At 41.3% G+C, this 19,674-nt stretch overlaps 1 pseudogene; it reads left to right on the top strand.

Moving 5' to 3' along the window:
* Nucleotides 1-757: 757 nt before the first annotated feature.
* On the top strand, nucleotides 758-1,163 carry LOC100614952 (protein chibby homolog 1-like; annotated as a pseudogene).
* The last annotated feature ends 18,511 nt before the right edge of the window (nucleotides 1,164-19,674 follow it).

Raw genomic sequence — 19,674 nt, 5'->3', positions numbered from 1 at the left:
AACAGTTAAAGGGTGGGAGAGGCAGGAGATGAGCTCAGAATGGTCATGAATGACAGGGGTGTGGGGCAGCCCTGTGGCCAGGACACACAGAGCCTGGTAGGTCACGGAAGGGACTTGGGCTTTCACTTTGAGTGAGGTGGGGAGCCATTGAAAAGTTTTGAACGGAGAAATGGCTTACTTTCAACGGGAGCATTCTGCCGTGGTGTTGAGAATAGATTACAGACAGCAAAGGTGCAAGTGGGGGGTGAGTTGAAAATAATTTATTACAGAAAGTAATCTAGTAATTGCAGTATTGCTATAATGTATTCTACAGTAATCCAGGTGAGAAACGTGGCTTTGACCAAGATGGTGGCAGTGGGGTAGGGTGTAGTGAAAAGTTTCAGAATTTTGGAGATATATATATTAGTTCTTATATATATAATAGCTCTTATCACTCTGATATATATATACACACATACATAAACATAATCTTCAGTTAGGGCTAGGAAGAGTTGCTGAGAGACCACAAGTGGGTGTGAGAGTAAGAGAAGAGTCAACAACAATGTCTCCAGCATTTCTGGAGACCTTTTGTCTTCACTTCGCTTATTCCCAATTAATAATTAGAATAATCCATGAGGAAGGCTGGCAGGCTATGGTCACAGTGGGTGATGGGGACCTGGATGGGGTCCTTGCAGGAAGTCTTGAGGTATGCTTGGACCCTGGCTTCTGGGATATGTCAGGAGAAGGGAGCATTGGCTTTTCCATCATCAAGCCAAAGATGCCCCTCTTTGGGGGTATCTTTAGTCCCAAGGAGATGCCTCCTTGGAAGTCTGCTTCTCTCTCCAACCTGCATTCCTTTGATCGGTCAACCCAGGAGGTGGAGCTGGGCCTGGACTATGGAATTCCCACTATGAACCTGGAAAATGTTCATAAAACAAAAACAAACATGAAGCCAGAAGTTTGAAAATGGCCGGTGGATAGCAGAGACAGGGATTAGTGGAGGTGTGGACCGGAGGGAGGCCCAGTGCCTTCACAGGCAGAACTAGCAACTGGAGGAAGAGAACAGTCTCTTGCAGCTGAAAGTGGACATTCTGCTGGACATGTTTTCAGAGACCACTGCTAAATCCCTTTTAATGGAGAAGGAAATGGATGCATGGAAGAGTGTCAGCCAGAGGAGAAAATGAAGACCCTAAAGACATGCGTTAGGAGAGCAGGGAGAAAGCCACTGATCAGGGGAGTAGATGTGGCTAAGCAGGGTTTTTTTATTTGTTTTGTTTTGGTTTTTTTTTTTTTTTTTTTTTGCTGGGGGGTAGGGGTTGTTTGTTTTTTAGCAGACAAGCGGATTAGGTCCTGGGAGACAGTATCTTATAATGTAGCCAATAGGCACTGATACCCTTGGCTTGGCAATAAGATGGTGAAATTTAATGGAGGAAACCAGGCCTCCAGGCCAGGGCAGTAACCAGAAAGTCACTCCAGATGCACTGCTAGGGATGCCAGCCTGTAAAGAAAACCTCAGGGAGATCTGGGGGTGATGATAAGCCTTGGGGTGCCCTCACACATGTAAGCATGCAAATGTCCATGTCCCAGAATCACCGTGTTGGACAGACACCATCAGGAGAAGCAGCTGGAGCTCATCATCTCATCCCCTTTAGTGTTTGGGGCACTACGCCAGTTCAAAAGAGCCCGTATTAGGGCTGCTTGGATGAGTGGCTCTCTTGGTTCTCTGCCCCTCTGACCACTCTCCCTGTCTTTACAGAGTACTTGTTCCCCACATCCACAACCTCCTCGGCTTCCGCTTCCCAACAGCATGCACCAACCTTCCACAGCAACACTGTATTTTGTGCTACTTCCTGTTCACACTACTTCTTTTTCATTAAATGATTGATGTTAAAATTATTTTTAAGTCCATGAAAATGAAGTCTCGTGTTTCTTTGAGTCAGTTTCAGAATTTCTCTAGAAATGTCTTTCTTAGGAATGTCACCAGTCAATCCTCCAGTAGTAAGAAGGACACCCTCTCTAAGGAAATAGCCATTAAAATCAGTGACTCTGGAGCATTTTGTTGAGCAATGCTGTTTCTCCAACATTTGAATTGCTTTCATCAATTCCCATCTGAGTTCTTTTTAGCTTACATCAGTGATCTTTTAGGCTTCCTTATGATCAAAGGAGAGGCTTCCCAACAAAATGCAAATCTTACTACCCAAGACACATGGCAAGGTGTGTGAGAAGAGAAGTATGGAGAACCTGTAGAAGCACTGGAAGCCACTTTGTCACCTCTGCTCAGATAAATATACCTACAGAAGTCACTTCAGCAATTGGACCCTAAGCAGCCTCCAGTAGAAGCACAAGCACTGCTCTGGAATTCAGTCACCTGGAGTCTCAGGAAAAGCACCCACCTGCCCCGTGACTATGGACAACCACTACGCTTTAGTGCTCCCATTCCTAAATCTCTTAAAGAAAATATTAGATGGTTCTTGAGGTTGCTTCCAACACTGATATTCTATATTGCAGATACAATCTAGCTAGATTTTATGAATGCAGTGGGGTAGAAAGTCAACACTATCAAGTTTTCTCTCCTCCCATCTTATCCAGAGATTTGTATTCTATGAGCAGAGCACTAAAGACAGTCACAAATAGATAGAATTCACCCAAACTCTTATGCCAAATCTTCTCTTACCCTACTGATGTCTTTCAGCAAAAAAGGCATGAATATTGTCGGGCCAAAACTTTAGACTTAAGGGACTGGTGCTGCTAAAAGTCTGACATGGCCTTATAAACTTCTCTTTCTCATTTTTCTTGTATTTTTTGACTAATCCATTCAGATTTCCTTAATATATCTTCAATGAGTATATAACACTTTTTTAAAGGCCATGTTTGACTTTATACCTGGCCCCTTTATTATTGTATTAGCTATTTGTTGCTGTGTAAGAAAATACCCCAAACTTAGTGGATTAAGAAAACAATTGCTTATAAGTTCACAGTTTCTCTGGGTCAGAAATTCATGAGGTCATGGTCAAGATGTTGGCCGAGGATGCAGTCTCATGTGAGGGTTTAACTGGGGTTCCTTCACATGGCTGTTGACAAGAGGCCTGGGTTCCCCACCAAAGGCACCTCTCATTAGGCAGCTTGAGTGTCCTCACAGCATGGCCAGCTTTCCCAGAACACAAGAAATCTAAGAAAAAGCAAAGAAGAATCAATAGTATTGCCTTTTATAACCTAGCTTTAAAGATCACATGCTGCCATTTATACCTTGTTCCATTCATTAGAAGCAAGTTGCTAAGCCCAGCTGCATTCAAGGGGAGGGAAATAAGGCTCTATCTTTTAAGGGAATGTCAAAGAACTTGTGAACGTGTTTTAAACCAACAGATTATAAATATTTTTTAAATACTCAGAGGAGTATTTTTAGAACTAGAAGTAGTTCTAGGTTCAACTAAAACCTCAGGCAGCCATGAGTAAACTTTAGAACTAGAAGAAAGCATTAGAGAGTGTACATTATGGCCCCATGGGAAAATGTAAAAGTAACCAAAGGCAGTATTGAGTCTAATGAAAACATAGTATCCTAGGAAGAGCTCACTTGTAGATGTGACAGCCCTAAGCTTCAAACTTGGCCTCCCATTTCTAATTGTGTGAGCACTTAATTTCACCATACCTCAGTTTCCTCATCTATAAAATGGGAGGATTAATACTTATTTTATAAGGTGTTGTAAAGATTAAATGCAATATTTTATAGAAAGTTACTAGCACAAAATCTGTCACATAGTAGGTGCCCAATAAATCTTAGTTTTCTTCCCAATTTACTTGCTCTGCTAACAGGTGGCAGAGCTAGAACCAAGGTGCTAATACCCAGATCTGTGCCCTTTCTAGTACATATTGTTGAGTTACTTGTCATTTTTCTTATTTGGATATTACCTGGATGTCTTTTATTAGCCCTCTTGTTAAATAACTTATATTGATCATTAAGATTTTCATTTCTCCACATGCTCTTAATATGTCCTTTAAAGAAGAATCTGCCAGTGTGATTTGTAAATTGGTGAAACAACGTAATAGGGAGAGTGGGGGCACTACCATATCAAGGAACTGGTATATACCCCCAACAAATCCAGTAGCCAGAGTCAAAGTAAACAGACCCATATGTCCATATGCCAAGCAAGAAGCTTCTACTGTGAACACCCAGCAGGACAAATTAAACCTCAGCCAGCCAGGAGTTACCCTCCATTGAGTTGGGAGCTGGACAGCTTGGTGAACAAGGTGTTCCTCTCCGGCTTCCTCTTGTGGAGATTTTAGCTTTAACTCTTTGTTAACCTCTCTGCTTACCTATATGAGTATGATGCCACTCTCCCAACACTCTGACCCATTTTACTAGGTTACTATTTGTAGTCCTTGGAAGAGCTCTGAAAGTTTCACTAAACCCTCTGCACTTCCTTTTCTGACTATATGATAGCCCTCGATGCCTTGTTAATCTTGATAAGGAACTAATCCCCACACCCTGAAAATCATTCTTAGGCAAAGGAAACCATCTGAAGAACCCAGAGACTATCCCAAAATTTTTGCACAAAACCACCCACAGCTGTTTTGAGATAAGTGACAGCATTTAATTTCATGAGGAAAGCAAAAGAATGTTCTGTTACAGACTTTGCAGATTGCCTTTGCAGGGGTAGTTGCGCTTTTCGCTACTAACCATCCATTCTCCTTTGAGGCCCTCACTCAGCCAACTAAACAGCTACTGCATGAGAATCACAGAAAGACCTTCCCTGACTACCCCAGCTAAAGCACTCTTTTTCCACACCCCACCTGATCCCCTGGCGTTTTACTCCATAACATCTATCACTCTCTGAAATGTTCTTGTGCATGGTGTATGTGGTTAGTTACTTGTTCACTGCCTCTCTCCCGACTAAACTCTAAATGATACAAATGTAGCCACCCTCTCTCTCTTATTATCCATAGCATGCAGAAAAATCCACCTAAAATATAATTTGATCAGTGGATGAATAAATGAACACATAATAGCTAAATATATTAACTGTTTTACAGTATTATCAGTGCTTTTTATTTAATCTTCAAAATAACTTGATAAGTACTATTATTATTCCCATTTTATAGAGGAGGAAAGTGAGCTCCAGAGAAGTTAAGTTACTTGCTCAAAGTCACCATTCCAACAAGAAAAGGAACTAGACTTTGAACCCAGACATCATGCTCAATCTATAAAGGGGTCCCTTCAATACTCACCCTCTTTTCAGCCTAGCTCTGAACAATTTGAGAAATAAAACAAAAGAACAATAATGGGGATGGAAATGTTATCTTTATAATTGATGGAGGCCAAGTTGGAAGACATTGAGTATTAGGCCTTTCAGGAAAGTAGACGTTAACATTTAACTCCAGATCTGGCAGTCCTGTGCTCTCAGCCCTGGGAAGCAGTACAGAGGGGTCCTGCCGGAGGGGCTTACATCAATGAGGGAGCAGAGCAACATGCCCGAAAGGAAAGAAGGAACCAAGCAAGCCCAGCTATTCTTCTCAAATTGGCCAATCAAATAAGCCATCCCACCTCTCTAGGGCAGAGTTGGTAAAAGGGCACAGGGAGGTCACAAGTTACATTCTCTGAGTTCCCTTCACAGGAAGAAAATGAAAGGATTGGGGAGATCACATCATTCTAAGAATGCCTCATGAGTATGGGGGGAAGAAGGGGTGCATGCACACCCACATGCATATGCAAAGGCATAACCAGCACTGCACATCCCACAGAGTGCCCTGTACACCATTTTTGCAGACTTCAGCTTTAAACCAAAGTCGGGACAATTGTCTCAACACTGACTGATATTACACAGCTAACTCTGCCATGGGTGATTTGTTGCCTCTGATGCCCAGACAAATACAATTGGAGCAGAATTTAAATACATGCCGTTTCTGTAGTCTCTGGAGCACTGATTTTAAATAAGGCTATAAAGGAACTCTGGGCTGGGGGAGGGGGCAGGAAGAAAAGGTAAAGTAAAAATTTTTAAATGTGAGTGTGAGACCATCTGAGATGCCTAACCCCAGTGGAACCACCCCACCTAGTAGCCCAAGGAGCAGGGATGAACTGTCTCTTCTGAGTCCTGCCCAAATTCCAGACCCACAGAGGCGAGAACCATAAAATGGTGGCTACTTTGAGCCAGTGATTTGGGGGTAGTTTGTTACACAGCAATAGATAACTGATACAGGGGCAAATAGATGCAGTATTCTGTGCATTTTATTTGATTATGAAATTTTTCTCCATAAGACTATTCTACCTAACAGATTCTTGGAAATGCTGATCTAAGTAGTTAACATGATGGACATGTCTAAATCACAGTGAGACAACTTCTTAATAAGTGATTGCTGTGGCCTCAGAAATTTCCTTTTTAAAAGGTCTGTTAGTCTTTCATTATCTGCCATTAGTTTCAAACACAATTTTTACAAGTTATTCATTCATTCAACAGATACTTGTTGAGTGCTAGAGCGGATCATGTTTTCCGAAGCTAGCGAGAGCAATACCTCCCATCCCACACAGCCTGTGTCCAGTGTGACCTTGACACTCCTCTGTCAAGTGGAGGGGTCTGTGTCCCTTTTCTGAGAATCAGAGAGAGTGTGACTTCCTGAACAAGAGAGTACTGTGAAACAAATGTTGTGTGACTTCTGAAGCTACATCATTAAAATGCCAAGCACTTTGTCTTGCTATCTTGAGACACTTGCTCTTGGAGCCCAGCTGCCGTGTCATGAGGAAGCCCAGCTGGCCCATGTGGAGAGATCATGTGGAAGGATCACAGGTAGGTATCTTGGCTGACAGTCCAACTGAGGCTCTGACCAATAGCCAACACCAATCAACAAACACATAGGTGGATGCCATCCAGTGGGCACCTCTGGGTATTCCAATAGCTAGTTAATGTGTGAATATTCTGGCTGACAGTCCAGCTAAAGCCTCAACCAACAGCCAGCATCACCCAGTCGTGTGAATGAAGACACCATTAGATGATTGCAGCCCTTAGACATCTGGTCACACCTGGCTTCTTCTCAAATATCATGGAGGCCCCAGATATCATGGAATGGAAACAAACCATTCCTGCTGTGTCAAATATCTAATTCATAGAATCCATAAATAAAATGGCTAGGTTTTGGAGGGGTTTGTTAATGCAACAATAGCAGCTGCGACTAGTAGGAATGTGCCCACTGTGTGTAAGGCACTGGGATCGATGAGGTGGAGAGTAGAAAGATATTTAAGACCTCAGAAATGTATTGTTTTAAGTCTATACTTTTTGTTTTTTGTTTTTTTTTTTTTTTGAGGCAGAGTCTCATTCTGTCATCAGGCTGAAGTGCAGTGGCGCACTGTCAGCTCACTGCAACCCCTCCTCCTCTCGGGTTCAAGTGATTCTCCTGCCTCACCCTCCTGAGTAGCTGGGACTACAGGCACATACCACCATGCCCAGCTAACTTTTTTTTTGTATTTTTGGTAGAGACAGCGTTTTACTATGTTGGCCAGGATGTCTCGATCTCCTGACCTTGTGATCTGCCCACCTCAGCCTCCCAAAGTGCTGGGATTACAGGCGTGAGCCACTGCACCCGTCCTAATTCTGTACTTTTACCTATCCAATTTCACCATCCTTCTTATGTCAACTTAAATGTTTCCTCCTCTAGAAAGTTTACCTCATATGCCATTCACTTTCAGACTTCTGAAGTTCTCCTACTGTGGCTTGTAACACCTAGGCCTACCACATCATAGCTTCAGCAAGTTTTTCCTTTGACTGACTCTCCTTGTCTATTTTCTTCTGATCCACAGTAGACTGCAGGCTTCTGGAGGATAGACATTGTCCCTACTGTCCCTTGTTTCCTATGATAATTCTCAGCAACTAGCTCAAATCTGATACATTTGCTGAAAATATTCCATGTATTTGTTGGGGAAAAAATGAAGGCACTATACAATAGGTAAATAAATCAGTCTGCTTTGTTTTTCCTCAACTGTCTTCCTATAGATACGCAGATGAATATTATTTTCTCTCAAAAACAAGAATATATATTTTTAAATGATATACTCTACACTTTATAGCTAGTCCTATCTCTCTCACTTCCAGCTTCATGCAGCCTATATGCCAATCATATCAAACTCTTTGCCCTCTATCCATGGCCTTGGCCTTGTGCCTTCTCTTCCATTACTAGGAATTCTCCTCTTTCCTCTATCTGAAGAACTCCTATCCTTTTTTCAAGGTGCAACTTATATTATCTCCTTTGTGAAAATGTCTACAAATGTTAAGAACAGGATTCATTGTTATCTTCTGTCCGCCTATAGCATGTTTTATTTACCTCTGTTACTGTAATATATTCATTGTAATTATTTGTGTAGATTTGATTTTTATATCCAATTTCCCACTCTGTCTGTTCCACACTCCCATGGACTCCGCCTGTAACCCCCAGTGGATGAAGGACTTCAGATGCACTCTGTTTTTAGGCTACACTGTTGAGCTCCTCTAGGTCAAGACATTTTAGGAGACTACTTTTAATGTTGGTCTTATTTTAGTCCCTTGAGCATAAGTCTCAGGAAGGAGGCAAAAAAGAAAAGCTGCATGATGAACTCCAATTTTTCCCTTTTAGAAAAGCTCTAGCCAGGTGCAGTGGCTCGTGTCTCTAATTCCAGCACTTTGGGAGGCCAAGGTAGGCAGATCGTTTGAGCCCAAGAATTCGAGACCAGCCTGGGCAACATGGTGAAACCCTGTCTCTACAAAAATTAGCATGGCATGGTGGTGCACACCTGTAATCCCAGCTACTCAGGAGTCTGAAGCAGGAGAATCACTTGAGCCTAGGAAGCTGAGGCAGCAGTGAGCCAAAATCATACCACTGCACTCCAGCCTGGGCTGCTTTCACAGAATGAGACCCTGTCTCAAAAAAAGAAAAAGAAAAAAAAAAAGTTCAATGACATTGGTCTGGGCAATGATGTTTTGGTTTTTTGTTTTGTTTTGTTTTTTAAAATAGAGCCTCACTCTGTTGCCTGGGCTGGAGTGCAGTGGTGTGATCTCGGCTCACTTCAACCTCTGCCTCTCAACTTCAAGTGATTCTCGTGCCTCAGCCACCAAGTAGCTGGGATTACAGGCGTGCGAGACCAGGCCCAGCTAATTTTTGTATTTTTAGTAGAGATGGAGTTTCACCGTGTTGGCCAGGCTGGTCTCAAACTGCTGGCTTCAAGTGATCCACCTGCCTCGGCCTCCCAAAGTGCTGGGATTACAAAAGTGAGCCACCGCACCCAGCCTATTTTTTTTTATATGACTTCAAAAGCATGGGTAACAAAAGTGAAAATAAATAAATGGGATTGTATCAAACTAAAATTCTTCTGCACAATCAAGAAAACAGTCAACAGAGTGAAAAGACAACCTATAGAATGGGGGAAAATATTTTCAAACTACGCATCTGATAAAAACTGATATGGTTTGTCTCTGTGTCCCTACCCAAACCTCATCTTGTAACTCCCATAATTCCCACATGTTGTGGGAGGGACCGAGTGGGAGATGATTGAATCATGGCAGTGGGTCTTTCCCATGCTGTTCTTGTGGTAACGAATGGGTCTCACAAGATCTGACGGTTTTAAAAATGGGAGTTTCTCTGCACAAGCTCTCTCTTTGCCTGCTGCCATCCACGTAAGATGTAACTTGCTCCTCCTTGCCTTCTGCCATGATTGTGAGGTCTCCCCAGCCACGTGGAACCGTAAGTCCAGTAAACCTCTTTCTTTTGTAAATTGCCCAGTCTTGCTGGCAATTGCTGATAAAGTATGTCTTTATCAGCAGCATGAAAATGGACTAATACAAAAACTTAATATCCAAAATATATAAGGAACTCAAACAAATAAATAGCAAGAAACTGAATAACTCAATTAAAAAATGGGTAAAGGAGAACAGACAATTCTCAAAAGACACATAAATTGATGAAGGTCTAAGAAAAAATGTTCGACGTGACTAATCATCAGCAAAATGCAAATTGAAGCCACAATAACATATCACCTCACACCTGTTAGAATGGCTATTATCAAAAAGATAAAAGATTTGGCAAGGATGTGAAGAAAAAAGAAACCTCACACACTGTTGATAGGAATGTAAGTTAATGCAGCCATTATGGGAAACAGTATGGAGGTTCCTCAAAAAATTCAAAATACAACTACTATGTGATCCAGTGATCGCACTACTGGGAATGTATTCAAAGGATATGAAATCAGTATCTCCAAGAGATACCTGCACCCTCATATTTATTGCAGCATTATTCACAATAGCCAAGATATGAAATTAACCTCAATGTTCAACAGTGGATGAATAAAGAAAATGTAGCATTTATGTACAATGAAATACTATTTGACCTTAAAAAAATAAGGAAGTTTCATGCCGTTTCAAGGGAGTAGTTAAAAAAATAAATAACAAAATAAAATAAGGAAGGCCTGACATTTGCATCAACACAGATGAACTGTGAGGACGTTTTTTTAGGTGAACTAGGCCATGAGCAGAAAGGCCAATACTGCATGATCTCACTTATACGTGGAATCTAAAAAACTCAAACTCAGGCCGGGCACATTTCCAGGCCCTGAGAGGACACAGAGGCCTGAAACCCTTTTCTGCATGGCCCGCAGCAGTTTAGACCTGTGTCAAGAGCTGGCAGAACTGGAATGTCTTGCAACTGGGATGTAGGGGAGAGGTGTTGGTCAGAGGATGCAAAATTTCAGTTAGATAGGAGGAATATGTTCAAGAGATCTATTGTGCAACATGGTAACTGTAGTTCATAACAATGTATTATATTCTTGAAAATGCAGAGAGTGCATTTTAAGTGTTCTCACCACAAAATGGTAAGTATGTGAGGTAACGCATGCTAATAGCTTGAGTTAACCATTCCACAATGTATACATATTTTAAAATATCATGTTGTACATAATCTATAAAATTTTTATTTGTCAATTAAAAATTTTTTAATTATCCTTTTTCCACAGAATATCCTTCTATCCTCTTGTAAGTGATTACCCTACCTCCAAGCAATTCCCTCCCTCCATGCTAGGATCCACACAGCTTAAGTCTGTGTTTGAGATCTTCAGCACACTTTTGGTACTTCTGTCCTCCACAGTGAGTCTATTTGCTCCTCGAGGGCCAAAACCTTGTCTTCCGTGTCCACATACCTATCTGAGCACTGCCATTGTACATGACCTAATAGGAGCTCAGTGGCTGAATAAATGATTGATGGTTTATAATACTTTTCAAAGGGCTTCTAGCTATTATTGTTATGCAATCAAATGGTTTTGACTCACAATTTTTAAATAAGAATAAAGACTAGAGTGATTTATACATGATCTTGGGATTGCTTGAAAATATCACATAGCATGCTTATTTTCTTCACCAGAAATGGATTTAGATTATACACATATGCTTATTATCCCCATTGTTGTGATATATGCATAATTGCTCTCCTCCAAGAATATTTAATCACAGTGGGTGCAACTTTAAATAATATTACTTAATATATTAGAAATCCAACATCCATCAAAATAATGTGGCACTGCCTTATTTATGAGGTACTGGTCTACAGCTATAGAAATGATATCAGATAGCAACAAAAAGGATAGATTTGACTTCTCATAGAACTCTCCCCAAAACAGAAGCCTGACCTTAGCTCAGTACACTTTATGTTTGGTATTAAACTGATAACATTTCATCGGCAGCACATACACAAGACACAATGCTATAGCTTGCATAACACAGGATTTGACGTCCCTTTATCTCATCAGAGTTAGATTGAATCTTTTTATTCACCTTAGTGAAGTTCATTGGAATGCAATAAGTAAATTCTTTTTTCTGTAGTGTTACACAATGTGGATAGTGTCTTAAATATATAATTTAAAATAAGTCTCTAATATTTTCTACACTCACTTGGATGTGATGTAGGAGAGAAGGAAAAATTTGCTCTTGGGTGTGGTATAGTTTCTATGATTAAATGCTTTATTCATACTCATATGTCAATCTATTAGTGTGCTGTTAATTCAAATGTTACTATGATGTATTTTATCCCCATTAGCACATTCATCACAGGTGGATGTGAAACTTAGACAAAGGTGTATGTTCTCATTAATGATGAGCAGCCTATTCATCTTACTGGAATGTAATTAATGTTAGTTACAATCCTTAATTTTTCACTGTTTGTCATGATGCGTATTTAGCATTTCTCTTGTCCTTTATCAACCAGCTCCTTCTTATCACACAGCTAATTCAAAAAGACATATATTTAACTAAATCTGGTGCTTCATTTTAAAAGTATTTTACTGTCTATGTTTCTCAATGTTTGTGGCAGTTTCCAAACAGTGGGACTTCATATTGGATGCAAAAGTGCAAAAACAATATTAAGGGGATGATTTGGTTCATCTTTCTTTTAATGTATGGGATTAACATAATTCATTTGCTGAATTAAATAAAAAGACTTTCCAAAGATGCATTTATATTCTGCAGTACAGCATCAACTGAATAGAATAGTCTTTTAGGTTACAGCAAAGAAAGAGCATGTTAAAAAAAGTACATGCATTGCCATGTATTACACAGATGCATAAATACATACATATATCTAGTGTTCTTTCTGTCTGTTGTTTTTATTAAAAGTGTTTTATATATGATAACTCATTTAATCTCATAATAATCCCTATGAGGTCATAGTCCTATGATTATTTCCATTTTACAACTGAGGTAACAGAAAGACAGAGAGGTTAAGTAACTTGCCCAAAACCGCATAGCTAGTGAGTGTGTGGATCCAGGCCCAGGGAGCCTGACTCCAGAGCTCGTGGACTTAATTCTGCCATGCTGCCTCTCGTATTTATAACTCCTAATGAACTTCATCATTTAATGGTAGTACATTAAATATGCATGAAGTCTAAGCTAGGATTCTGATTTTACTTACATTCAATGATCTTTTTATCATTTTGCTTTAATTTTACTCTAATGACATAAATGTGTTGAGCGAAATATCGATACGCTATTTGCAAAACAATAAACTTTAAGCCCTTTGAGGTCAAAGAAGACATTTTACGTGACTTTATCCTCCCTGTATCTACACGTGTATATAAATACAATACACATACGGTTGATTTCAAGCTACGTTACATCTCCAAGTTGCAAAGCCAGCGATAAAGCAAGCCAGAAAACCATACCTGTAGGTGAATATTTCTCACAGAGAGAGGCCACTCTGCCTCTGAGAGGGCTGTTGTCCTTCCCACTGGGAGTTTTGAAACCACTTAGGGACAGCAACCATTAATAGGCATTTTAACCAATAAATAAATTTTTTAAATTTAGGGTTCAAAGGAAAATGAGATAAATTCAGCCTCACACAGATTACAATTGTGAGGCTATGCTAATCATGTATCTTAAAGGTTTTCAAATGAAATTCAAGCATTTGGCTGTGTCTCTTCTACTCCAAATATCTGTTTAAAATTCAGTATTGAATTGGTGTTGAAATGGGTATGATATTTCTTAACATTTCTTACTCCACACTCAGGTTTTCAGAAACTGTAACTCTCTTTACTTTTCTGCAACTGAACTGAGTATCTGTCTCAATAGAAACTCAAGTCTCCCTTCTGTCCTCTAAAGGAAAATGTTTTTCAATTCATAGAAACATAGTCAGATCAGAGCTTGCCTAATGGATTCATGGTAAATTTGGTCAACGTAGAGTCTCCCCTTCACCCAGATGAGGCATGTCATCTATGCTCCCTCCCATTGGGGGAGGCCTCGGGTCCTCAGCCTCCATCTGTCCACCGGGCATCTTCAGAATTGTAGGGATCCTGCCTGATTCTTTGCTGTCCTCATCTCTTCTTGCTGGTACCCACCAGCATGGTGATGTTCCCATCTGGCCTCCAGCCATGGCACTCAGCCTGTACCTGTGACTGCCTTCCCCTACACCAGTTGTAAGACATCCCAGTTCTGACAGCTCTTGACACAGGTCTAAACTGCTGCAGGCCACGCAGGAAAAGGTTTCAGGCCTCTGTGTCCTCTCAGGGCCTGAAAATGCTCCGGGAGGTGGCCTCAGCCCCAGCTGCCCGCACGCAGCACAGGAGTAAGAGGCCGCCGTGGCTACACTCCCAGCTCCGCACTGCCTTGCAGGCCAGGCAAGTAGAGCTGCTAACTTACCTAAGGGTCTGTCACCTGCGTGTACGGGACACAGGCACAGCGTAGAACCCCTGTGGGAGAGACGGTCACTAACTTCTAACTATTTTGATCTTCTTTAACTCTTGGGGGAATACAGTTGGTAGCAGAGAGGCTGCTTCTACCCTATCGTGTATTCTACCAAATAGTTCCTGTCTCATACATGAACCCGAGTTTAGATCTTCATGAAACCTTCACCCCCACTCCATCACTTCCTAGGGCCAAAAAACCGCCTCCTACCTAACGGCATAAATGGGTGTGAGAAAACTGCAGGGGAAAACGCTGTTCTGTTATCCCTGTCACAGTGCCGCAGGGAAAGCAGCAACCGGATCTTTAATTGAGTGTGTCGCTGAGCTCTTCGAGTCTAGAAAACAGCCAGGAAGTGGATTCTTTGTGCTTTCTTGTGTTTATTAGCCGTCCCAGTGCACTGGCTTCTTCTCCTTAAAACAGCCTTCTGCCTTTACTTCTCTATTCAATTTGTTTTCCAGTTTCCCAATGCTGATGTTTGTTCAAACCTACAGAAAGAATATGAACTACTCCCCTACACCAGGTCATGCCCGGCCGAAGTGACAGAAAACCCTTTAGAAAGTACATCAAGAAACTGTAGTGATCTACTGTAATTTTCTTGAGTTTAAATGCAATTTGGGGGCTGGGCGCGGTGGCTCCCACCTGTAATCCCAGCACTTTGGGAGGCTGAGGTGGGCAGATCACCTGAGGTCAGGAGTTCGAGACTAGCCTGGCCAACATGGTGAAACCCTGTCTCTACTAAAAACACAAAAATTAGCCTGGCCTAGTGGTAGGCGCCTGCAATCCCAGCTATTCAGGAGGCTGAGGCAGGAGAATCTCTTGAAAACAGGAGGTAGAGGCTGCAGGGAGCCGAGATCCCACCACCGCACTCCAGCCTGGGCGACAGAGCAAGACAGTCTCAAAAAATAAATAAATAAATAAATGCAATTCGGGTGTAACCACTGCCATGCTGTGTACATTTTAAATGAAAAAGATATTTTAGTAAATATCTTTGTGGCCAAACATAAATTATTTCAAACCACACCCACATTTAACTGTTCTCTGTTCTCTCTCTCTAGCACCCTTGAATACTGTGAATCAGAGAGCACTAAGAATTGTCTCACTCATAAATAAAGATTGAGCACCTCTTGTCTTAAAATAACTGATTGTCTGCCCATAAAGCCATATAACCCCACACATATACCATCGCAGGTTACCATGAGTTCATGAGATGAATCAAAGACCACCAGAGAAAGTTGCTAGTTGTCCGTCTTACAGTGTCTGCTTTGTTATATGTGGACTTTGCTTTTTTCTTCTTTACTTAACGTTCAACGTAAACTTCTCATTCGCTGGAAAATTATTCACAGCACATCAATAAAGGCAATGAGAGTCTTAGTGTTTTTATTTTATAGGCATTATATAAGCCATCTGATGTACAGCCCAAGGGACTGAAAAGTGGAAATTATTTTTATCTCTATTTTAAGCAAAAACAAAAAGTGGGGTGGAGGGGCAGGCACCTATTGGTTGACTCTCCTTTCTGACCTCAGGTCAGGAGGCTGTCAGGCTAGAAACACAGATCTCCCTGCTACCAGTGTGTGCCTTTGAAGTTGTTCCCCTCCTGACTCACAGTGCAAAAGGGTGCGCCAGCCTGTGTACCAGCTCCAAGGTGTGATACTACCTGTTCTTGTTTAATTCACCCTCACCTGGAGGTTAACTAGCCTGATGGCGGCAGTGTGAGATCGTGAGAGCCACAGACCATGCCGTCCGGACAGCTGCTCCCTGAAAGGAAGTGGTGTCCCTCCTCTGGCTTCCTGCCATTCCCAGGGTGACCCATGTGCAGCAGTGGTGGTCTGCTGATGTTGCTGCCAGGCAGATTTAGGTGAATCAATCTCTCTGCATGGAGCTTTAAACCAGTGTGTATGTGCTACACACCGAGCCCTTTCTTCCCCTGTCCCAGAAGAGGCTTCTCTGTTGGAACGAGGCTCTAAGCTTTGTACAATCAAAAGCCTTTGATTAAATCGGACCCAGTCCTTCTACTTGCCATGGCATTGTGTGACCCGGGAAAGCAGCAGGGCTACAAAACAGCCCAATCTGTCACTAGGTGGGCTGACCAAAGCAGGGCTAAACACACGGTTGATTTCAAGCTATGTTACATCTCCAAGTTGCAAAGCCAGCGATAAAGCAAGCCAGAAAAGCATACCCGTAGGTGAATATTTCTCACAGACAGAGGCCACTCTGCCTCAGAGAGGCTGTTGTCCTTCCCACTGGGAGTTTTTAAGCCACTTAGGGACAGCAACCATTTGAACAGAAAATTGTTCCTGTTTCTAAATGATTTTTAGAAAGAAAGAAAGAAAGAAAGAAAGAAAGAAAGAAAGAAAGAAAGAAAAGAAAGAAAGAAAGGGAGAAAAGAATCTCTCAGGAAAGATACTGCTTTTCTGACATCTAATCCATAATATACACATATGGTGACACACAAAAAAAGGCCAGTTTATAAGAATTAACTTAAAGAGGTATCTGCTCACTCTGCTCTTCACTAGCCGCTGGTGTCACCCCGCACACTCTTTTTGTCCAACAGTAGTGTGTATCCGCTCCCCTGGCCTCTCAGCCCAGACAGAACTCAGGGGAGCTCCAGCTTACACCTCTCTTTGCCAGAACTCCACCTAACCCACCTCCTAAGAGCCAGAATGAGACATGTGGGTTTCCTGGGTCATGACTTGGGACCACTTTAAGTCAATATCCTTTAAAGAATCACTCAGCATTCATATAGTGAAAAAAAGAGAGAGCTGCATAGGAGAAGCGCATAAGAGGACACTGTGACAGTCCTTTGCATAACACCAAAGCCTTGAACTTAGCTGGCCTCCCCTTCTCGGGGGCACTTTGTTCACCACTTGTGGTTAACTCAAGCATGCTCTTCGCACCAGAGAGTTCTCCAAACCTTTCCCCCACCCTAAAGGGTACATCAACAGATTCCTTCCAGCAGGACACATTATTCTCCATGAAATGCATCCTAAATACAATTGACTCCATCCCTTCCATTTCTACTCTGTTTAAAAAGTCCTTAAAAGTGGATGTCTCCAGGACCACCTGCCCAGTTCAACCCTCATTCCAATTCTAATGTTCTATCTTACCTCAGCTCTGAATAGAGCTGAGATCTGACCTGGGGTGGATTCCATGGGGAAGAACTGAGGGATCCAAGCAGTAACAATTGAGGAGCAAGTAAGGAGAGGACACTAGTATCAGAAGCAAAGAGCATTAACAAGGTGAGGAGCCACCTACACCCTGCACCTCTCTTGGGGCTGGGATAAGGGTTACGGTCACTGGAGGGCTCTGAGGTAGTCTTGCCCCCTAAGACTCCCTGAATCACCTTTGCCACACAGACAGCCCCACTCCCTCCCCAGGATGAGAGTCACTCACCCACCCACATAAGTCTGGTCTTTGCAACAAATGAAAGGATGTATATTCACTTGAGCTCAAGTTTCATCATTTCTTGAACCCCTTGGTGTTAGAGTTCCATTTTTTTTTAATGTCGACATTTGAATATTAGTATGTATTATCGAGAGCTATAAAATCAGGAAGGATAATAGGACATCCTTATTGACACAGGGTGTGTCTGAGGGCATATTTGCAGTGAAGATTAATTTCTAACACATTTTCTTATAGGCGGCTGCTCAGTGTCACCAACCACTGGCTAATTCATTAATATTATTCAGCGAAAAACATTTCTTCCATTTCATTTGTTAATAAATTTATTTTCATTTTCATGGAAATCAGTCCCTTCCAAGTTCATTTAAGAGGAATATTTCATAACTTTCTAGTGTGGGAAGTATTTTTATTTAAATATTTGCAATAACTAAATGGAGGACTTAAACCTCTCATCTTTAAAGGTATTTTCCTTGTGGTTCGTGAATGCTTTGTGGTTATAAAAGATTGTGAAACTATTAAACATGACACAGAAAATTAAACAAAAAGGAAATTAATTTCAGTTACATTGGCTCCATTGGTATTATTTATTATAAATCAATTAAATAGTAGGAATTTATTTTTACATTTGAAAATGTATAAGCTTATCATCTGCCTCATACAGAAAGAAATAAATGTCTGGAATAATAACATCAGTATGGGAAATCGTGTTGCAAAATTTTTAATTATATGCAACTATTATTGAGTTTTTCTTAGTAAAAATAAATAAAAGGTCAAAAAAAAGGTGGATTTCGTAGTGTGAAATGTTTCTAAGAGAAGTATTTGATGGAGTGTTTCATGACATCTTACTGCCCTGATAATGCAGCATTTGGGAACCATGGGTACTATGGAATCATGCCATTTCTACTTTGTAGTTTTCATTCATTTTTATACCCAATAGAAGAAGCAACATTTGTGTATGCCTGAGACTTGAATGATCGGGTCTTTGTCTTATTTTTTAGAAAAGAAGTCTTTTCCCCTATCTATTTCTAATGTATTTTGTTTATTTATTTTAGAGACAAGGTCTTGCTCTGTCACTCAGGCTGGAATGCAGTGGTGCTATCTTGGTTCACTACAGACTTGACCTCCTGGGCTCCTGCCTCGGCCTCCCAAGTAGCTGGGACTATAGGTGCACATCATCACACCTGGCCAATTTTTTAAAAATTTTCTGTAGAGACGGCGGGGTCTCGCTATGTTGCCCAGGCTGGTTGGACTCCAGGCCTCAAGTGATCCTCCCACATCAGCCTCTCAAAGTTCTGAGATTACAGGCGCGAGCCACTGCACCCAGCCCTAATGTATTTTGGATGTAAATCATTTTGTTATTACATATGAATTCATTTTGTATGTACTCAAAGTACATGAGAGAGGAAAAAGAAGCAATGCCTTACAATCAGCGCGTCACCGCGCAGTGGCCACCTGCAGTGGTGAAGTAAAGGGGCGTGCAGGAAGCTGAATCCCAGGTCAAAACCAAGCCTTGGTCCAGCCTGAACAGAATCACTTTCAAAATATCTTGGCATTAGTCAACCTGTCTTCTAGAAATACTTGTATATAATAATGAGAAAATGTTCATCGTGATTATTTTCAGTAGCATAGTACAGCCAAGCCCTCAAAAAGAGGAAGTTTTCATTGGTAAGGCATTTCATTTAAACATTGAAATCTGGTGTAATGTGAAGTATGAAATAAGTTTTGAAAGGAAGCTGATGATTAAGAAGAAATGCAGTGGGCATTTAATAACTGGAGGAACCACGAGATAATTAACTGGCATGCATAAAGATTCATGCTTTATACCAAAATTTTAATTTTGCACATAAATGTGCCTGATGTAGGCAGCATTTAATCACCTAGCTGACAGGAGTAACTACTTTCATTTAACCTTGACTGAAGATCATGAATTCTAACAGGTTTAATTGGATACATCATTTAACAGAATGAACAGAGCAAATTTTTCTCAATTCATAGGTTCTGATTGACATGCACCAGCAATAAGGCGTTGCACAATTACAGCTGCTCTGCATTCCTGCCCTGGGCAGCAATTGCCATAGTGATGTGACACCACTGGATCACTGTGGCACGGGAACGATACTGA

Source organism: Pan troglodytes, chromosome 13 (assembly GCF_028858775.2).
Source record: "Pan troglodytes isolate AG18354 chromosome 13, NHGRI_mPanTro3-v2.0_pri, whole genome shotgun sequence".
Taxonomy (NCBI): Eukaryota; Metazoa; Chordata; class Mammalia; order Primates; family Hominidae; genus Pan; species Pan troglodytes.
The sequence above is the reverse complement of the archived record's forward strand: the minus strand, read 5'-3'. Positions and strand labels throughout refer to the sequence as shown.